Source organism: Bos grunniens, chromosome 1 (assembly GCF_055505025.1).
Source record: "Bos grunniens cultivar Pamir isolate PY7600 chromosome 1, Bosgru_T2T1.0, whole genome shotgun sequence".
In the NCBI taxonomy this organism is placed as follows: Eukaryota; Metazoa; Chordata; class Mammalia; order Artiodactyla; family Bovidae; genus Bos; species Bos grunniens.
Genome location: NC_141165.1, coordinates 11218199 through 11239118, shown reverse-complemented (window position 1 = coordinate 11239118; position 20920 = coordinate 11218199). Strand labels below are relative to the sequence as shown.

General features: G+C 39.6%; 1 protein-coding gene across 12 annotated transcripts in view; it reads left to right on the top strand.

Moving 5' to 3' along the window:
• Positions 1-200: 200 nt before the first annotated feature.
• The window catches only part of PRMT2 (protein arginine methyltransferase 2), a 45504-nt gene continuing 24784 nt past the window's right edge, over positions 201-20920 (top strand). For 10 of the 12 annotated variants that reach the window (XR_015170083.1, XR_015170029.1, XR_015170096.1 and 7 more), the window contains exon 1: positions 20673-20761. The gene's annotated coding sequence lies outside the window, so the exon portion shown is untranslated. Of the gene's footprint in view, positions 350-20672; positions 20762-20920 lie in introns of those variants that run through there. The other 2 variants (XM_086416017.1, XM_086416294.1) reach the window with 2 other exon arrangements.

The following is a 20920-nucleotide window of genomic DNA, read 5'->3' as shown; positions in this document are numbered from 1 at the left end:
TATCACAGCCTCTTTAGCCACTCACCTGCTGATGCATATTTAGGTTGTTTCCATGTCTTGGCTATTGTGAATAGCGCTGCTCTGAACAATGACCTGCACGTATCTTTTTAAATTGCTGTTTGTTTTGGATATATCTCCAGGAGTGGAATTGCTGGATCACATGGCATCTTTATTTTTAGTTTCCTGAGATACCCTTCTCCACAGTGGCTGCACCGGTTTACACTCCTACCAACAGCTTACACAACTGAAGCGACTTAGCACCAGCAGCAGCTTACAAGAGTTCCTTTTCTGCGGCACCCTTGCCAACATGTGTTACTTGCAGACTTTTTGATGATGACCATTCAACCAGGTGAGAGGTGATAATCTCATTGTGGTTTTAATTTGCATTTCCCTGATGATTAGCAATGTTGAACAACTTTTCATGTGCCTGTTGGCCATCTGCATTTCCTCTTTGAAAAAAATGTCTGTTCAGTTTTTCTGTGCATTTTAAAATCAGATTATTTTTTTGATGTTGAGTTGTATGAGCTGTTTATATACGTTGGATAGTATTTGCAAATATTTTATCCTATCAGCAGGTTGTCTTTTTCTGGTTTGCGTATTCTTAATTGTCTATTTCGATGAGAAGGGCTTTAACTTTTGATTGTCTGATACAGCTGTCAGCAATCTATGGTCAGTCAGCCGTTTGCCTGGATTTGTAAATAGAAGTTTTATTGAAACACAGGTGTGTACATTCATTTCTGCATTGTCCAAGCTGTTCATGCTACGACCAACAACAAGGTCAAGTGATTCTAGCTGAGGCTGCCTGCAAAGCTTTAGAATATTTACCATCTGGACTGCCCTTTACAGAAATGTTTGCTGACCACTGGTCTAATTTACCAATATTTAACTTTATTGTTAGTGGTTTCTTTGTCTGAGGAATCTTTGCTGCTTCTAGTTTTGAAGTTTTGTATTTAGATGTGTGATCCATTCCAAATAAGCTTTTATGTCTTTTGTGAGGCAGGCAAATACGTTCATGTTCTTGCAGCCCACCTTTTGAAAAGACTCTTCAACCCAAGGAGGTGCTTGGGCACCTTGGTTGGAAATCAATGACTGTAAAAGTCTGAGTCTACTCCTGGATTTTCTTTTCTTTTCCACTGATCTCTTTATCATTTTGCCAGTTCCACACTATCTTGATTGCTGTATCTTTATAAAAATTCTTGAAGAATTGTGGAGAATTGACTTCTTAAATATATTGAATTTCCAATATGTGAACATGGAATCTCCCTTCACTTCTTTAGATCTTTCAATGATTTTCTCAGCATTAAAAATTAGTTGTAGTATAAAACCTTTCACTCTGTCTTTCACTCAGCTTAAAACTAAATATTAAAAAAACAAAGATTATGGCATCCGGCCCCATTACTTGATAGTAAATAGACAGGAAAAAAGTGGAAGTAGGGACAGATTTCCTCTTCTTGGGCTCTAAAATCACTGTGGATGGTGACTGCACCCATGAAATCAGAAGACGATTGGTTCATGGCAGGAAAGGTATGACAAATTTAGACAGTGTGTTGAAAAGCAGAGACATTACTCTGCTGACAAATGTCCAGATAGTCAAGGCTATGGCCTATCCAAGTGGTTACACATGGTTGTGAGAGCTGGATTGTAAAGAAGGCGGAACACCAAAGAACTGATGCCTTCGAACTGTGGTGCTGGAGAGGACTCCTCAAAGTCCCCTGGACTGCAAGGAGATCAAACCAGTCAATCTTAAGGGAGATCAACCCCAAATACTCATTGGAAGGACTGATGCTGAAGCTGAAGCTCCAGTATTTTGGTCATCTGAAGCGAACAGCCGACTCATTGGAACAGTCTCTGATTCCGGTGGAAGATTGAGGGCAGAAGGAGAAGAGGGTATCAGAGGATGAAATGGCTGGATGGCATCACCAATGCAGTGGACATGAGCTTGGGCAAACTTCAGGAGATGGTGAGAGACAGGGAGGCCGGGTGTGCTGCTAGTCCATGGGTTGCAAAGAGTCAGATGCAACTGGGCGACTGAACATAAAGCCTTGCACATATTTTTGTTAAAATTATTCATAAACATTTTATGTTGATGCTTATATTGGTCAGTCTCAGCCTATCTGTAGCGATGCTATCAGCTAGAGATGCCTGGGGGCCCTCTCTGGACCCATCCTATTTGCTCCCACAGATGTTTTTCAAGGTCTTGCCAAGGTTGGACTAGCCCTGTGGTTATCATTGGGATTTTAAGAAGCACCTCAGCAACCATCATTAAGGAGCTTTGAAAAGACACGTTTTGTTACTCACAGGTCCTGGAAGGTACAGATTGCCCAGGGCACACAGTCAGGTCTCAATATGCAGTGCGGGGGAGGGGAAGTGGAGAGATAGAGCTCTCTGGGGTTCTGCCTTTATTGGGGTGGAGGGTAGGGTCTAGAGTTTTTCTGGCTCACTCTCTATTGGTGAATTTAAAATATAAGAGAGGGAATGAAGGGACAGGATGGAAAAAGCAAACCATCAAAGGGTCAATTATCTAGATCAACCGGTGCTTCCTAAAAAGGGGAAGTTCGTGGATGATCTGGCTCTTCATCTAGTTATGTGGCTGGTAATGTGCTTATCTGAGATGGCTGTCTTTGAAGCAGATGCCTCAGCCATAGAAAGCTTAATGTCAGTCCCTTGCATTGTATTCAAAAGCTAATTGTCAGGTGCTTGCTTTAGTGTGTGTGTGTGTGTGTGTGTGTGTGTGTGTCCTCATGCTCAGCTGTATTTGACTCTTGGGGACCCCAGGGACTGTAGCCTCCCAGGCTCCTCTGGACATGAGATTTCCCAGGCAAGACTGCTGGAGTGGGCTGCCGTTTCCTACTCCAGGAGATCTTCCGAACCCAGGGATCAAACCTGCATCTCCTGCATTGTCAAGCAGATTCTTTACCACTGAGCCACCAGGGAAGCCCAAGAAGGAATGCTATTTTTTTTTAATTTATTTATTTTTTACTGAAGTATAATTGCTTTACAGAATTTTGTTGTTTTCTATCAAACCTCAACATGGATCAGCCATAGGTATACATAGATCCCCTCTCTTTTGAAACTGCCTGCCATCTCCCTCCCCATCCTACCCCTCTAGGTTGTTACAGAGCCCCTATTTGAGTTTCTGGAGACATACAGCAAATTCCTGTAGGCTATCTATTTTGCATATGGTAAGTTTCCATGTTGGAGAAGGCAATGGCACCCCACTCCAGTACTCTTGTCTGGAAAATCCCATGGATGGAAGAGCCTGGTAGGCTGCAGTCCATGGGGTCGCTAAGAGTTGGACACGACTGAGTGACTTCACTTTCACTTTTCACTTTCATGCATTGGAGAAGGAAATGGCAACCCACTCCAGTGTTCTTGCCTGGAGAATCCCAGGGACGGGGGGAGCCTGGTGGGCTGCCGTCTATGGGGTTGCACAGAGTCGGACACGACTGAAGCGACTTAGCAGCAGCAGCAGCAGCAAGTTTCCATGTTACTCTTTCCATACATCTCACCCTCTCCTTCCCTCTCCCCATGTCCATAAGTCTATTCTCTATGTCTGTTTCTTCATGCTGCCTTGTAAATAAATTCTTCAGTACCATTTTTCTAGATTCTGTATATATGCGTTAGAATACGATATTTATCTTTCTTGTTCTGACTTACTTCACTCTGTATAATAGGTTCTAGGTTCATCCACCTCATTAGAACTGACTCAAGTGAGTTCCTTTTTATGGCTGAGTAATGTTCCATTTTGCATATGTACCACAGCTTCTTTATCCTTTCATCTGTCAATGGACATCTAGATTGCTTCCATGTTCTATCTACTGTAAATAGTGCTGCAATGAACAATGGTATATATGCATCTTTTTCAATTTTGGTTTCCTCAGGGTATATGCCTAGGAGTGGAATTGCTGGGTCATATGGTGGTTTTATTCCTAGTTTTTTAAGGAATCTCCATACCGTCTTCCATAGTGGCTGTATCAATTTACATTCCCACTAAGAGTACAAGAGTGTTCCCTTTTCTCCACACCCTCTCCAGCATTTATTGTTTGTAGACTTTTTGATGATGGCCATTCTGACCGATGTGAGGTGATATCTCACTGTAGTTTTCATTTGCATTTATTTTTCTAATAATGAGCGATGTTGAGCATCTTTTCATGTGTTTGTTAGCCATCTGTATGTCTTCTTTGGAGAAATGTCCATTTAGGTCTTTTTCCCAGTTTTTGATTGGGTTGTTTGTTTTTCTGGTATTGAGTTGTATGAGCTGCTTGTAAATTTTGGAAATGAATCCTTTGTCAATTGTTTCATTTGTTATTATTTTCTCCCATTCTGAGGGTTGTCTTTTCACCTTGTTTATAGTTTCTTTTGTTGTGCAAAAGCTTTTAAGTTTAATCAGGTCCCACTTGTTTACTTTTGTTTTTATTTCCATTACTCTAGGAGGTGGGTCATAGAGAATCTTGCTTTGATTTACGTCATCAAGTGTTCTGCCTGTTTTCCTCTATGAGTTTTATAGTTTCTGGTCTTACATTTAGGTCTTTAATCCATTTTGAGTTTATCTTTGTGTATGGTGTTAGGAAGTATTCTAATTTCATTCTTTTACATGTAGCTGTCCAGTTTTCTCAGCATCATTTATTGAAGAGGCTGCCTTAGCCCCATTGTACATTCTTGCCTTCTTTGTCAAAAATAAGGTACCCATAGGTGCATGGGTTTATTTCTGGACTTTCTATCTTGTTCCATTGGTCTATATTTCTGTTTTTATGCCAGTACCATACTGTCTTGATGACTGTAGCTTTGTAGTATAATCTGAAGTCAGGAAGGTTGATTCCTCCAGCTCTATTCTTCTTTCTCAAGACTGCTTTGGCTATTCGGAGTCTTTTGTGTTTCCATGTGAATTGTGAAATTTTTTGTTCTAGTTCTGTGAAAAATGCCATTGGTAATATGATAGGGATCACATTGAATCTGTAGATTGCATTTGGTAATATAGTCATTTTCACAGTATTGATTCTTCCTACCCAGGAACATGAAATATCTCTCCATCTGTTTATGCTGTCTTTGATTTCTTTCATTGCTAAGTTGCTTCAGTCGTGTCTGACTCTGTGCGACCCCATAGACGGCAGCCCACCAGGCTCCCCCGTCCCTGGGATTCTCCAGGCAAGAACACTGGAATGGGGTGCCATTTCCTTCTCCAATGCATGAAAGTGAAAAGTGAAAGTGAAGTCGCTCAGTCGTGTCCGACTCTTAGCAACCCAATGGACTGCAGCCCACCAGGCTCCTCGGTCCATGGGATTTGCCAGGCAAGGGTACTGGAGTGGGCTGCCATTGCCTTCTCCGTTTCTTTCATTAGTGTCTTATAATTTTCTGTGTACAGTTCTTTTGTCTCCTTAGGTAAGTTTATTCCTAGATATTTAATTATTTGTGTTGCAATGGTAAATGGGATTGATTCCTTAATTTCTCTTTCTGATTTTTCATTGTTAATATATAGAAATGCAAGTGATTTCTGTGTATTGATTCTGTACGCTGCAACTTCGCTAAATTCATTGATTAGCTCTAGTAATTTTTTGATACTGTCTTTAGGGTTTCTATGTACAGTATCATGTCATCTGCAAAGAGTGGAGCTTTACTTCTTCTTTTCTGATATGGATTCCTTTTGTTTCTTTTTCTTCTGTGATTGCTGTAGCTAAGACTTCCAGAAGTATGTTGAATAATAGTGGTGAAAGTGGACACCCTTGTCTTGTTCCTGATCTTAGGGGGAATGCTTTCAGTTTTTCACCATTGAGAATAATGTTTGCTGTAGGCTTATCATATATGGCCTTTGCTGTTAATCATAAATGGGTGCTGAGTTTTGTCAAAGGCTTTTTCTGCATCTATTGAGATTATCATATGTTTTTATTCTTCAATTTGTTAATATGGTGTATCACATTGATTGATTTGAATATTTTGAAGAATCCTTGCATCCCTGGAATAAACCCAACTTGACCATGGTGTATGAGCTTTTTGATGTGTTGTTGAATTCTGTTTGCTAAAATTTTGTTGAGGATTTTTGCATCTATGTTCATCAGTGATACTGGCCTGTAGTTTATTCTTTTTGGTGTGTTGTCTTTGTCTGGTTTTGGTATCAGGGTGATGGTGGCCTCGTAGAATGAGTTTGGAAGTGCTCCTTCCTCTGCAATTTTCTGAAAGAGTTTTAGAAGGATAGGCATTATTTCTTCTCTAAATGTTTGATAGAATTGTCCTGTGAAGCCATCTGGTCCTGGGCTTTTGTTTTGGGGGAGATTCTTGATCACAGCTTCAATTTCAGTGGTTGTAATTGGGTTGTTCATAATTTCTATTTCTTCCTGGTTCAGTCTTGGAAGATTGAACTTTTCTAAGAATCTGTCCATTTCTTCCAGGTTATCTATTTTATTGCCATACAGTTGCTCATAATAATCTCTTATAATCCTTTGTATTTCTGCATTGTCTGTTGTAACCTCTCCTTCTTCATTTCTAATTTTATTGATTCAATTCTTCTTTTTTTCTTAATGAGTCTGGCTAGAGATTTGTCAAATTTGTTTACCTTCTCAAAGAACCAGCTTTTAGTTTTATTAACTTTTACTACTGTTTCTTTCATTTCTTTTTCACTTATTTCTGCTCAGATCTTTATGATTTCTTTCCTTCTGCTAATTTTTTTTTTGGTTCTTCTTTTTCCAGTTGTTTTAGGTGTAAAGTTGCGTTGTCTATTAGATGTTTTTCTTGTTTCTTGAGGTAGGATTGTATTGCTATAAACTTCCCTCTTAGAACTGCTTTTGCTGTATCCCGTAGGTTTTGAGTTGTGTTTTCATTGTCTTTGTTTCAAAAAAGAAATTTTTTGATTTCCCTTTTGATTTCTTCAGTAACCTGTTGGTTATTTAGAAACATTTTGTTTAATCTCCATGTGTTGGTGTTTCTTATAGTTTTTTTCTTATAATTGGTATCTAGTCTCACAGCATTGTGGTTGGAGAAGATGCTTGGTATGATTTCAATTTTCTTAAATTTGCTGAGGTTTGATTTGTGACCCAAGATGTGATCTATCCTGGAGAATACTCCATGTGCACTTGAGAAGAAGGTATATTCTTCTGCATTTGGATGGAATGTCCTGAAGATATCAATGAGATCCATCTCATTATATAAGACCTGTGTTTCCTTATTAATTTTCTGTTTTGATGATCTGTCCATTGGTGTGAGAGGGGTGTTAAAGTCTCCTACTATTATTGTGTTACTGTTAATTTCTCCTTTTATATCTGTTAGTGTTTGTCTTATGTATTGAGGTGCTCCTATATTGGGTGCATATTTACAATTGCTATGTCTTACTCTTGGATTGATCCCTTGATCATTATGTAGTGTCCTTCCTTATCTCTTGTAATATTCTTTAATGTAAGGTCTGTGTTGTCTGATATGAGGATTGCTACTCCAGCTTTCTTTTGCTTTCCATCTGCATGGAATATATTTTTCCATCTTCTCACTTTCAGTCTATATGTGTCTTTAGGTCTGAAGTGGGTTTCTTGTAGACAGCACATATAAGGGTCTTGTTTTTGTATCCTTTCAGCCAGTCTGTGTCTTTTGGTTGGAGCATTTAATCCATTTACATTGAAAGTAATTATTGATATATGTTCCTGTTGTCATTTTCTTAATTATTTGGGATTGATTTTGTAGATCTTTTTTCTTCTGTTGTATTTCTTGACTATATAAGTCTGTTTAACATTTGCTGTAAAGCTGTTTTGGTGGTACTGAATTCTCTTAACTTTTGCTTGTCTAAAAAGTTTCTTATTTCTCCATCAATTTTGAATGAGATCCTTGCCAGGTACGGTAATCTTGGTTGTAGATTTTCCCCTTTCAGTACTTTAAATATATCCTGCCATTCCCTTTATAATATAATGTCATTAAGTCTGATTTTAGTGATTGGGTTTTTCATATATGGCTTTTTACAGATAGAAGATATTCTCTTTTTGCTGAGATAAAAAATCTTGATTGGGTGTTGAATTTTGTCAAATCCTTTATTTATTAAAGTAATCTATATGATTTTCCTTCTTTCTTTCTTCTGTTAAAATGATGAGTTACATTGGTTTCCAAGTGTTGGCCCAATTCTGTGTTGCTGGAAAAATTTCACTTTTTAAGGGTTAGTCACTTCAGTCATGTCTAACTCTTTGTGACCCCATGGACTGTAACCCACCAGGCTTTTCTGTTCATGGGATTTCCCAGGCAATAATGCTGGAGTGTGTTGCCATTTCCTCCTCCAAGGGATCTTCCCAACCCAGGGATCAAATCTGGGTCTCCAGTATTGCAAGCAGATTCTTTACAATCTGAACCACCAAGGAAGCCCCAAATTCTGCTTTGGCAATAACATATTGCCATGCTGTTGGGTTCAGTTTGCTAATATTTTGTTAAGGGTTTTGCATCTTTTTTTACTAAGTCTATCGGTCTGTAATTTTCTTTCCATGTATTTGTCACAACCTTTGACTGTGTGGATCACAACAAACTGTGGAAAATTCTGAAAGAGATGGGAATACCAGACCACCTGACCTGCCTCTTGAGAATTCTGTATGCAGTTCAGGAAGCAACAGTTAGAACTGGACATGGAACAACAGATTGGTTCCAAATAGGAAAAGGAGTACGTCAAGGCTGTATATTGTCACCCTGCTTATTTAACTTATACACAGAGTACATCATGAGAAATGCTGGGCTGGATGAAGCACAAGCTGGAATCAAGATTGCCAGGAGAAATATTAATAACTTCAGATATGTAGAAGATACCACCCTTATGGCAGAAAGCGAAGAAGAAGTAAGGAGCCTCTTGATGAAAGTGAAAGAGGAGGGTGAAAAAGTTGGCTTAAAGCTCAACATTCAGAAAACTAAGATCATGGCACCCAGTCCCATCACTTCATGGCAAAGAGATAGGGAAACAGTGGAAACAGTAGTTGACTTTATTTTTCTGGGCTCCAAAATTACTGCAGATGGTGACTGCAGCCATGAAATTAAAAGATGCTTGCTCCTTGGAAGAAAAGTTATGACCAACCTAGACAGCATATTAAAAAGCAGAGACATTACTTTGCCAACAAATGTCCGTCTAGTCAAGGCTATGGTTTTTCCAGTAGTCATGTATAGATATGAGAGTTGGACTATAAAGAAAGCTGAGTGCTGAAGAATTGATGCTTTTGATCTGTGGTGTTGGAGAAGACTTTTGAGAGTCCCTTGGACTGCAAGGAGATCCAACCAGTCAATCCTAAAGGAAATCGGCTCTGGATATTCATTGGAAGGACTGATGTTGAAGCGGAAACTCCAATACTTTGGCCACCTGATGCGAAGAACTGACATTTGAAAAGACCCTGATGTTGGGAAAGATTGAAGGCAAGAGGAGAAGGGGACGACAGAGGATGAGATGGTTGGATGGCATCACCGACTCAATGAACATGAGTTTGAATAAACTCCGGGAGTTGGTGATGGACAGGGAGGCCTGGCGTGCTGCAGTCCATGGGGTTGCAAAGAGTCAGGCATGACTGAGCAACTGAAATGTATTTGTCACGTGTTTCTATATATTTGTGTTTGCCTCATAAAACAAACTGGGAAATGTCCATGCCCTATTTTCTTAAGATTTTGTTTAATACTGATGATGAGATAAATTCATGTTATGGCAAACCAAGAAAAAAAATTAAATGTAAACTTTTTGTCTGCCCATTGGGCCTCTTCCTTCCCCTAGAGTGTGTGCCGTGCATCTGCCTTGACCAGACCTCCTTGGAGACAACCTTCCTTCTTAATCTTGTGAAGGGACCTGATGACTCATTACTTACATTGTACACGCAGATCTGGATGATTGTGTAAACTGTCAATATGTCACTTGATATATAAGCTTTTGTCTCAAAAACATTTATATCCTTTGACCTCTAATGGGGGAAACAATTCCCAGAAGTGGGAAAGAGTGTCTCCTGGGTTGTAATCCTCAGGTTGGCTCCAAAAAATTTCCCTTTCTTTTGCAGATTAACCATTGGTGTTATTTCTTATTGACAAGAAATAATTTTTTGTTGACATTGGTGTTTCTTGTCTATATACTTCATAGAATTCATCCATTAAACAGTTTGGGACAGGAATTTTCTTTGTTGGATTTTTTAAAATAAAATTTAAGATCTAATTTATATAAATATATTTGTATATACAAACATATATATATTTCAATTTTTCTCTTGAGTCAGTATTGTTAAGTTATGCTTTAAAGGATTTATCCATTTCATACAGGTTATCAGATGTATTGGCACAAAACTGGTCACAGTCTTCTATTTATCTTTTTAACGTTGGTGTCATTGGGGTCACAGTCTTCTGTATATCTTTTTCATTTCTAATATTGATCGATCTTTTTTCTCTTGATAAATATTGCTAGGAATTTGTCAATTCTATAAATTGTTTTCTGAGAGCCAACTTTTGTCTTTATTAACGTTTTCAATTGTTTCCTCATCCATTATTTTTTTATATCTAGTATATTCTTCTGTAACTTAATTTGGTTGTAATTTGCTTTTCTTTTCTACTTTTAGCTTAAGTTGGAAGTTTAGATCATGGATTAAATTTTTCTTTAATTCTAACATAAGCATTGAAAGCATCAATTTCTCTCCAAACTCTGCTTTATCTGCATCTCCCCACCTCAATTTTAATCTATGTGTCTTAGTCTGAGTGGACTGTTATAACAAAAAGACCATAAACTATGTGGCTTATAAACCATGAAATATTTGTTTCTCACAGTCGTGGAGGCTGAAAGTCCAAGATGAAGGCACCCCCTTCCCGGGTCTGGTGAGGGCTTCTTGGGTCACAGACAGCTGTCTTCTCACTATGTCCTCATATATGGGATAGGGAGCTCCCTGGGGTCTGTTTTCAGCTCATTTCAGTTGCTCAGTCATGTCCGACTCTTTGCGACCCCATGAACCGCAGCATGCCAGGCCTCCCTGTCCATCACCAACTCCCGGAGTACACCCAAACCCATGTCCCTTGTGTCGGTGATGCATCCAACCAGCTCATCCTCTGTCGTCCCCTTCTCCTCCTGCCCTCAATCTTTCCCAGCATCAGGGTCTTTTCAAATGAGTCAGCTCTTCTCATCAGGTGGCCAAAGTGTTGGAGTTTCAGCTTCAACATCAGTCCTACCAATGAACACTCAGGACTGATCTCCTTTAGGATGGACTGATTGGATCTCCTTGCAGTCCAAGGGACTCTCAAGACTCTTCTCCAACACCACAGATCAAAAGCATCAATTCTTCAGCACTCAGTTTTCTTTATAGTCCAACTCTAACATCCATACATGACTACTGGAAAAACCATAGCCTTGACTAGATGGACCTTTGTTGGCAAAGTAATGTCTCTGCTTTTTCATATGCTGTCTAGGTTGGTCATAGCTTTCCTTCCAAGGAGTAAGCGTGTTTTAATTTCATGGCTGCAATCACCATCTTCAGTGATTTTGGAGCCCCCCAAAATAAAGTCAGCCACTGTTTCCTCTGTCTCCCCATCTATTTGCCATGAAGTGATGGAACCAGATGCCATGATCTTAGTTTTCTGAATGTTGAGCTTTAAGCCAACTTTTTCACTCTCCTCTTTCACTTTCATCAAGAGGCTCTTTAGTTCTTCTTCACTTTCTGCCATAAGGGTGGTGTATCTGCATATCTGAGGTTATTGATATTTCTCCAGGCAATCCTGATTCCAGCTTGTGCTTCTTGCAGCCCAGCGTTTCTCATGATGTACTCTGCGTATAAGTTAAATAAGCAGGGTGACAATATACAGCCTTGACGTACTCCTTTTCCTATTTGGAACCAATCTGTTGTTCCATGTCCAGTTCTAACTGTTGCTTCCTGACCTGCATACAGAATTCTCAAGAGGCAGGTCAGGTGGTCTGGTATTCCCATCTCTTTCAGAATTTTCCACAGTTAAGTGTGATCCACACAAAGGCTTTGGCACAGGCAATAAACCAGAAATAGATGTTTTTCTGGAACTCTCTTGCTTTTTCAATGATCCAGCGGATGTTGGCAATTTGATCTCTCGTTCCTCTGCCTTTTCTAAAACCAGCTTGAACATCTGGAAGTTCACGGTTTACGTATTCCTGAAGCCTGGCTTGGAGAATTTTAAGCATTACTTTACTAGCGTGTGAGATGAGTGCAATTGTGTGGTAGTTTGAGCATTCTTTGGCATTGCCTTTCTTTGGAATAAAAACTGACCTTTTTCAGTCCTGTGGCCACTGCTGAGTTTTCCAAATTTGCTGGCATATTGAGTGCAGCACTTTCACAGCATCATCTTTCAGGTTTTGAGATAGCTCAACTGGAATTCCATCATCTCCACTAGCTTTGTTCCTAGTGATGCTTTCTAAGGCCCACTTGACTGCACATTCCAGGATGTCTGGCTCTAGGTGAGTGATCACACCATCGTGATTATCTGGGTCGTGAAGATCTTTTTTGTACAGTTCTTCTGTGTATTCTTGCCACCTCTTCTTAATATCTTCTGCTTCTGTTAGGTCCATACCATTTCTTTATTGAGCCCATTTTGCATGAAATGTTCCCTTGGTATCTTTTATTTTTTTGAAGAGATCTCTAGTCTTTCCCACTCTATTGTTTTCCTCTATATCTTTCCACTGATCACTGAGGAAGGCTTTCTAATCTCTCCTTGCTATTCTTTGAAACTCTGCATTTAGATGGATATATCTTTCCTTTTCTCCTTTGCTTTTCGCTTCCCTTTTTTCCACAGCTATTTGTAAGGCCTCCTCAGACAGCCATTTTGCTTTTTTGCATTTCTTTTTCCTGGGAATGGTCTTGATCCCTGTCTCCTGTACAATGTCACAAACCTTCATCCATAGTTCATCAGGCACTCTGTCTATCAGATCTAGTCCCTTAAATCTATTTCTCACTTCCACTAAGGGTCTGTTTTATATAAGCATTAATCCCATTCATGAGGGCTGTACTACCATGATTTTTGTCTCATCTGAAATGCTCTGGTTGCTAATACCATCACCTTGGGGTTAGTTTGAGTTGTGGAGTTATGCAGACATTCAGTCCATAGCAGTATATTTTCATTAACATTCAGTGTGAAATTAAAAATGTTATCTCTTTGGTTTCTTCCTTTCACCCATGGATTACTCTGACATATGCTGCTTAATTTCCAAACATTGGGACATGTTTCTATTTGTTTTTCTATTTGTATCGATTTATAATTTTATTTCACTATGTTCAGAACACAAACTCTAAGATTTCAACCTTTGCAACTTATTTTATGGAGCATCTATGGTCTGCCCCGGTTAACGTTCCATATGACCTTAAAAATAAGGTGTACTCTGCAGTTGTTTGGTATATTTTGGATACCTTCATTGTTAGTTAAAACACGGGTGTGACAGTGTTGTTAGACCTTCTGTATCCTGTGTGTGTGTGTTTGTCCAGTTGTTCTTTCAGTTACTAAAGGACAGATGACACTTGATGTTACTTGGTGCTATTCTACACAAACTTTTAGATCACGATTTCCAACTGTTGTTGCCATAGTGAGCCTTCATTTCGGGACCTTAGAAATTCACCTTGTAATTGTAGTACTTTTTTGTGGATTATCTTGGATTATATGCATACACAATCATGCCACCTGTGCCTAACGACAGTTTTATTTTTTCGGTTTAGTCTGCACATTCTTTGTCTTTCTCTAGCCTTCTTGCATTAAATAAGACTGCCAATTGAATAGACAAGGTGATAGAGGATAATCTTGTCTTGTGCCTGAATCCAGGAGGAAACCATTCACTATTTTGTTAAATATTATTGCGTGTCATTTCACAGAGTAAGACATTTCTTTTTTTTTTTTTAATTTAATTTTATTTTTAAACTTTACATAATTGTATTAGTTTTGCCAAATATCAAAATGAATCCATCACAGGTATACATGTGCTCCCCATCCTGAACCCTCCTCCCTCCTCCCTCCCCATACCATCCCTCTGGGCTGTCCCAGTGCACTAGCCCCAAGCATCCAGTATCGTGCATTGAACCTGGACTGGCATCTCGTTTCATACATGATATTTTACATGTTTCAATGCCATTCTCCCAAATCTTCCCACCCTCTCCCTCTCCCACAGAGTCCATAAGACTGTTCCATACATCAGTGTCTCTTTTGCTGTCTCGTACACAGGGTTATTGTTATCATCTTTCTAAATTCCATATATATGTGTTAGTATACTGTATTGGTGTTTTTCCTTCTGGCTTACTTCACTCTGTATAATAGGCTCCAGTTTCATCCACCTCATTAGAACTGATTCAAATGAATTCTTTTTAATGGCTGAGTAATACTCCATTGTGTATATGTACCACAGCTTTCTTATCCATTCATCTGCTGATGGACATCTAGGTTGCTTCCATGTCCTGGCTATTATAAACAGTGCTGCGATGAACAATGGGGTACACGTGTCTCTTTCCCTTCTGGTTTCCTCAGTGTGTATGCCCAGCAGTGGGATTGCTGGATCATAAGGCAGTTCTATTTCCAGTTTTTTAAGGAATCTCCACACTGTTCTCCATAGTGGCTGTACTAGTTTGCATTCCCACCAACAGTGTAAGAGGGTTCCCTTTTCTCCACACCCTCTCCAACATTTATTATTTGTAGACTTTTGGATCACAGCCATTCTGACTGGTGTGAAATGGTACCTCATAGTGGTTTTGATTGGCATTTCTCTGATAATGAGCGATGTTGAGCATCTTTTCATGTGTTTGTTAGCCATCTGCATGTCTTCTTTGGAGAAATGTCTATTTAGTTCTTTGGCCCATTTTTTGATTGGGTCATTTATTTTTCTGGAGTTGAGCTGTAGGAGTTGCTTGTATATTTTTGAGATTAGTTGTTTGTCAGTTGCTTCATTTGCTATTATTTTCTCCCATTCTGAAGGCTGTCTTTTCACCTTGCTGATAATTTCCTTTGATGTGCAGAAGCTTTTAAGGTTAATTAGGTCCCATTTGTTTATTTTTGCTTTTATTTCTGATATTCTGGGAGGTGGGTCATAGAGGATCCTGCTGTGATGTATGTCAGAGAATGTTTTGCCTATGTTCTCCTCTAGGAGTTTTATAGTTTCTGGTCTTACGTTTAGATCTTTAATCCATTTTGAGTTTATTTTTGTGTATGGTGTTAGAAAGTGTTCTAGTTTCATTCTTTTACAAGTGGTTGACCAGTTTTCCCAGCACCACTTGTTAAAGAGATTGTCTTTAATCCATTGTATATTCTTGCCTCCTTTGTCAAAGATAAGGTGTCCATATGTGCGTGGATTTATCTCTGGGCTTTCTATTTTGTTCCATTGATCTATATTTCTGTCTTTGTGCCAGTACCATACTGTCTTGATAACTGTGGCTTTGTAGTAGAGCCTGAAGTCAGGTAGGTTGTTTCCTCCAGTTCCATTCTTCTTTCTCAAGATCACTTTGGCTATTCGAGGTTTTTTGTATTTCCATACAAATTGTGAAATTATTTGTTCTAGCTCTGTGAAGAATACTGTTGGTAGCTTGATAGGGATTGCATTGAATCTATAAATTGCTTTGGGTAGTATACTCATTTTCACTATATTGATTCTTCCAATCCATGAACATGGTATATTTCTCCATCTATTAGTGTCCTCTTTGATTTCTTTCACCAGTGTTTTATAGTTTTCTATATACAGGTCTTTAGTTTCTTTAGGTAGATACATTCCTAAGTATTTTATTCTTTCCATTGCAATGGTGAATGGAATTGTTTCTTTAATTTCTCTTTCTGTTTTCTCATTATTAGTGTATAGGAATGCAAGGGATTTCTGTGTGTTGATTTTATATCCTGCAACTTTACTATAGTCATTGATTAGTTCTAGTAATTTTCTGGTGGAGTCTTTAGGGTTTTCTATGTAGAGGATCATGTCATCTGCAAATAGTGAGAGTTTTACTTCTTCTTTTCCAACTTGGATTCCTTTTATTTCTTTTTCTGCTCTGATTGTTGTGGCCAAAACTTCCAAAACTATGTTGAATAGTAATGGTGAAAGTGGGCACCCTTGTCTTGTTCCTGACTTTAGAGGAAATGCTTTCAATTTTTCACCATTGAGGATAATGTTTGCTGTGGGTTTGTCATATATAGCTTTTATTATGTTGAGGTATGTTCCTTCTATTCCTGCTTTCTGGAGAGTTTTTATCATAAATGGATGTTGAATTTTGTCAAAGGCTTTCTCGGCATCTATTGAGATAATCATATGGTTTTTATTTTTCAATTTGTTAATGTGGTGTATTACATTGATTGATTTGTGGATATTGAAGAATCCTTGCATCCCTGGGATAAAGCCCACTTGGTCATGGTGTATGATCTTTTTAATGTGTTGTTGGATTCTGATTGCTAGAATTTTGTTAAGGATTTTTGCATCTATGTTCATCAGTGATATTGGCCTGTAGTTTTCTTTTTTTTGTGGGATCTTTGTCAGGTTTTGGTATTAGGGTGATAGTGGCCTCATAGAATGAGTTTGGAAGTTTACCTTCCTCTGCAATTTTCTGGAAGAGTTTGAGCAGGATAGGTGTTAGCTCTTCTCCAAATTTTTGGTAGAATTCAGCTGTGAAGCCATCTGGACCTGGGCTTTTGTTTGCTGGAAGATTTTTGATTACAGTTTCAATTTCCGTGCTTGTGATGGATCTGTTAAGATTTTCTATTTCTTCCTGGTCGAGTTTTGGAAAGTTGTACTTTTCTAAGAATTTGTCCATTTCTTCCACGTTGTCCATTTTATTGGCATATAATTGTTGATAGTAGTCTCTTATGATCCTTTGTATTTCTGTGTTGTCTGTTGTGATCTCTCCATTTTCATTTCTAATTTTATTGATTTGATTTTTCTCCCTTTGTTTCTTGATGAGTCTGGCTAATGGTTTGTCAATTTTATTTACCCTTTCAAAGAACCAGCTTTTGGTTTTGTTGACTTTTGCTATGGTCTTTTTTGTTTCTTTTGCATTTATTTCTGCTCTAATTTTTAAGATTTCTTTCCTTCTACTAACCCTGGGGTTCTTCATTTCTTCCTTTTCTAGTTGCTTTAGGTGTAGAGTTTGGTTATTTATTTGACTTTTTTCTTGTTTCTTGAGGTGTGCCTGTATTGCTATGAACTTTCCCCTTAGGACGGCTTTTACCATGTCCCACAGGTTTTGGGTTGTTGTGTTTTCATTTTCATTCGTTTCTATGCAAATTTTGATTTCTTTTTTGATTTCTTCTGTGATTTGTTGGTTATTCAGCAGCGTGTTGTTCAGCCTCCATATGTTGGAATTTTTAATCGTTTTTCTCCTGTAATTGAGATCTAATCTTACTGCATTGTGGTCAGAAAAGATGCTTGGAATGATTTCTATTTTTTTGAATTTACCAAGGCTAGCTTTATGGCCCAGGATGTGATCTATCCTGGAGAAGGTTCCATGTGCGCTTGAGAAAAAGGTGAAATTCATTGTTTTGGGATGAAATGTCCTATAGATATCAATTAGGTCTAACTGGTCTATTGTATCATTTAAAGTTTGTGTTTCCTTGTTAATTTTCTGTTTAGTTGATCTATCCATAGGTGTGAGTGGGGTATTAAAGTCTCCCACTATTATTGTGTTATTGTTAATTTCTCCATTCATGCTTGTTAGCATTTGTCTTACATACTGCGGTGCTCCCGTGTTGGGTGCATATATATTTATAATTAGACATTTCTATTTCTAGTTTTGTGAGAGTTTGGTGGGTCTTGAATTTTATGAAATGTTTTTCTCTAGCACCTATGTAGTCTTCATATGTTTTCCCCTAATAATCTGTAATGTGGAAAGAATATTGATTTTTAAATGTTAAACATTCTGTCATTTCTAGTATAAACCACACTCGGTCATGACAATCATTTTATATATTATTGGATTACTTTTGCTTATGTTCAGTTAAAGAAAGACACACAAGATAAAAGTTGTGAGTTTAAGCTTTAGTCAGGGTCTTGCTGAGCACTATATCTTGGGAGACAGCCTCTTAGTGGCTCTGAGGAAACTGCTCCAAAGAGGTAAGGGAGGAGCCAGTTTATATACAATTTTGGCCTGGGAATAGAAGGAGTCAAGCATGTATCTTGGTAAAACATTACTGTTAATCACAAAGAACAGATATCTCAAGTTCGTGATTTTAGTACTTTTCTTATGTATGGGAGGATGCAGGGATCTGATTCACTGAAATTCTTCCTGAGATATGCATCTAGAGGCCTGTGTATCCAAACCATAGACTGCTAAGCCCTGAAATCTTCTCAGGGTGCACTGTCCTTCAGCTGCTGTGGGCTATGCCTTAACTCCGTGGAACTGCATGCTGAGTAAAGCTCTCTGTTGCAGCCATTTTAACTTCTTTCTGCCTTAACTAGTATTTTATAGCAGGGCGATGCTGGCCTCATAGAACCAGTTATGAAGTATTTCAGTTTTCTCTAGTTTCTGGAAGAATTTGTGTAACACTATTATTATTTTTCCTTATATATTTGGAAGCATTTAATAGTGAAGCTGTCTTCTCCTGGAGCATTCATTGTAAGATTTTAAATAATGAAATCATTTCTTTTAGAAGGTCTAGAACTATGCAGCTATCCTAACTATTCCTGCTCAGTTTTGGCAAGTTGTTCAAGGAATCTAATTTATTAACTTTTTTGGACAAAGTTTCATAATATCAGTTTATTATCTTTAAAAAAATCTATAGCATCTGTATTTTCTTTTTCATTCCTTATACTGCTAATTTGTGTTCCTGCTGTTTTTCAATGATGAAATACACAAATTTATTACCTTAACCATTTATAAGTCTACAGTTCAGTTCAGTTCAGTCACTCAGTCGTGTCCAGCTCTTTGCGACCCCATGAATCGCAGCACGCCAGGCCTCCCTGTCCATCACCAACTCCCAGAGTTCACTCAAACTCATGTCCATCAAGTTGGTGATGGCATCCAGCCGTCTCATCCTCTTTCATCCCTTCTCCTCCTGCCCCCAATCCCTCCCAGGATCAGAGTCTTTTCCAATGAGTCAACTCTTCGCATGAGGTGGCCAAAGTACTGGAGTTTCAGCTTTAGCATCAGTCCTTCCAATGAACACCCAGGACTGGTCTCCTTCAGAATGGACTGTTTGGATCTCCTGCACACATAGACATCACCAGATGCTCAACACCGAAATCAGATTGATTATATTCTTTGTAGCCAAAGATGGAGAAGCTCTATACAGTCAACAAAAACAAGACTGGGAGCTGCCTGTGGCTCAGATGATGAACTCCTTATTGCCAAATTCAAACTGAAATGGAAGAAAGTAGGGAAAACCACTAGACCATTCAGGTATGACCTAAATCCAATCCCTATGATTATACAGTGGAAGTGAGAAATAAATTTAAGGGACTAGATCTGATAGAGTACCTGATGAACTATGGACGGAGGTTCGTGACATTGTACAGGAGACAGTAATCAAGACCATCCGCATGGAAAAGAAATGCAAAAAAGCAAAATGGCTGTCTGAGGAGGCCTTACAAATAGCTGTGAAAAGAAGCGAAGCGAAAAGCAAAGGAGAAAAGGAAAGATATAAGTATCTGAATGCAGAGTTCCAAAGAATAGCAAGGAGAGATAAGAAAGTCTTCCTCAGCGATCCATGCAAAGAAGGAAAACAACAGAATGGGAGACTAGAGATCTCTTCAAAAAAATTAGAGATACCAAGGGAACATTTCATGCAAAGATGGGCTTGATAAAGGACAGAAATGGTATGGACCTAACAGAAGCAGAAGATATTAAGAAGAGGTGGCAAGAATACACAGAAGAACTGTACAAAAAAGACCTTCTCAACCCAGATAATCACGATGGTGTGATCAGTTACCTAGAGCCAGACATCCTGGAATGTGCAGTCAAGTGGGCCTTAGAAAGCATCACTAGGAACAAAGCTAGTGGAGATGATGGAATTCCAGTTGAGCTATTTCAAATCCTGAAAGATGATGCCGTGAAAGTGCTGCAATCAATATGTCAGCAAATTTGGAAAACTCAGCAGTGGTCACAGGACTGGTAAAGGTCAGTTTTGATTCCAATCCCAAAGTCTACAGTCAGTGGTATTAAATAATTTACATTTCTGTGCAACGATCAGCAGCATATATGCGCCGAAACGTCATCCTGTGAATCTGACTACGCCCACCCGTCTACTCGACTGCGACCCCCGCCGCCCTACTTTCTCTAGGATTTTGACCACCTCCTTCTACCTTTCCAGCTCCAGCCACCCCCTGCCCTGGAAAGAATGACACAGGATTTACACTTCACAGTGTGGTTGCGAAGGTTACTGAATTATTACAAGAAAAGCACAGGAAAACTTTCTCGGTCCTGCTCCGGCGGAAATCAGCCATTTCTGTCACTCCCAGCCGGTTTCTGACCCCGGACCAGGACGTCGCCCACCCCCCGCCGTCTGACTCCCCGCCCCATGGGACGCGAGCTCGAACACGAGCCGGCATCCGAGCGCAGAGCCCGAGCTCGCGCGACAACCGAAGGCGGGACCTCAAAACGAATTTGCGCAGAGAGATCCACCTAGGTCTGAGTCTTCTCCAGGATGCGCGCCAGCGCACGGCGCCTGCGCAGTTCAGGGCGTTGGCTCACTCTCCAGACAAGGGGGTGGGCGTGGACGGTGGCGCATGCTCGCGGAGCCGGTTCCAGGGCGGGGCCTTCCACGGCGGGGTTGGGGGGACAGTGTGTTCAGAGAGCGCCTGCGCGGGCAGAGGGCGGTGGCTTGTTCTTGGTGGGTGCTGGCTTCCACTCCTTTCCGGAGGTGTGGACGCCGACCTCAGCGGAGAAACGCAACTGAGGTAGGTTTCCCGTGGGCAGCTCGGGCGACTGGACCGCGCGTAAAGCTGGACATGACAGGGGAGGGGGGAGTACACTCCCGAGGTGTGCGTCAGCCGGCGCACCGAGGCCGCCGTTCTCCTTCCCGGGATCCCCGCGCCTTCCTGCTTCTGCTAGCCCCT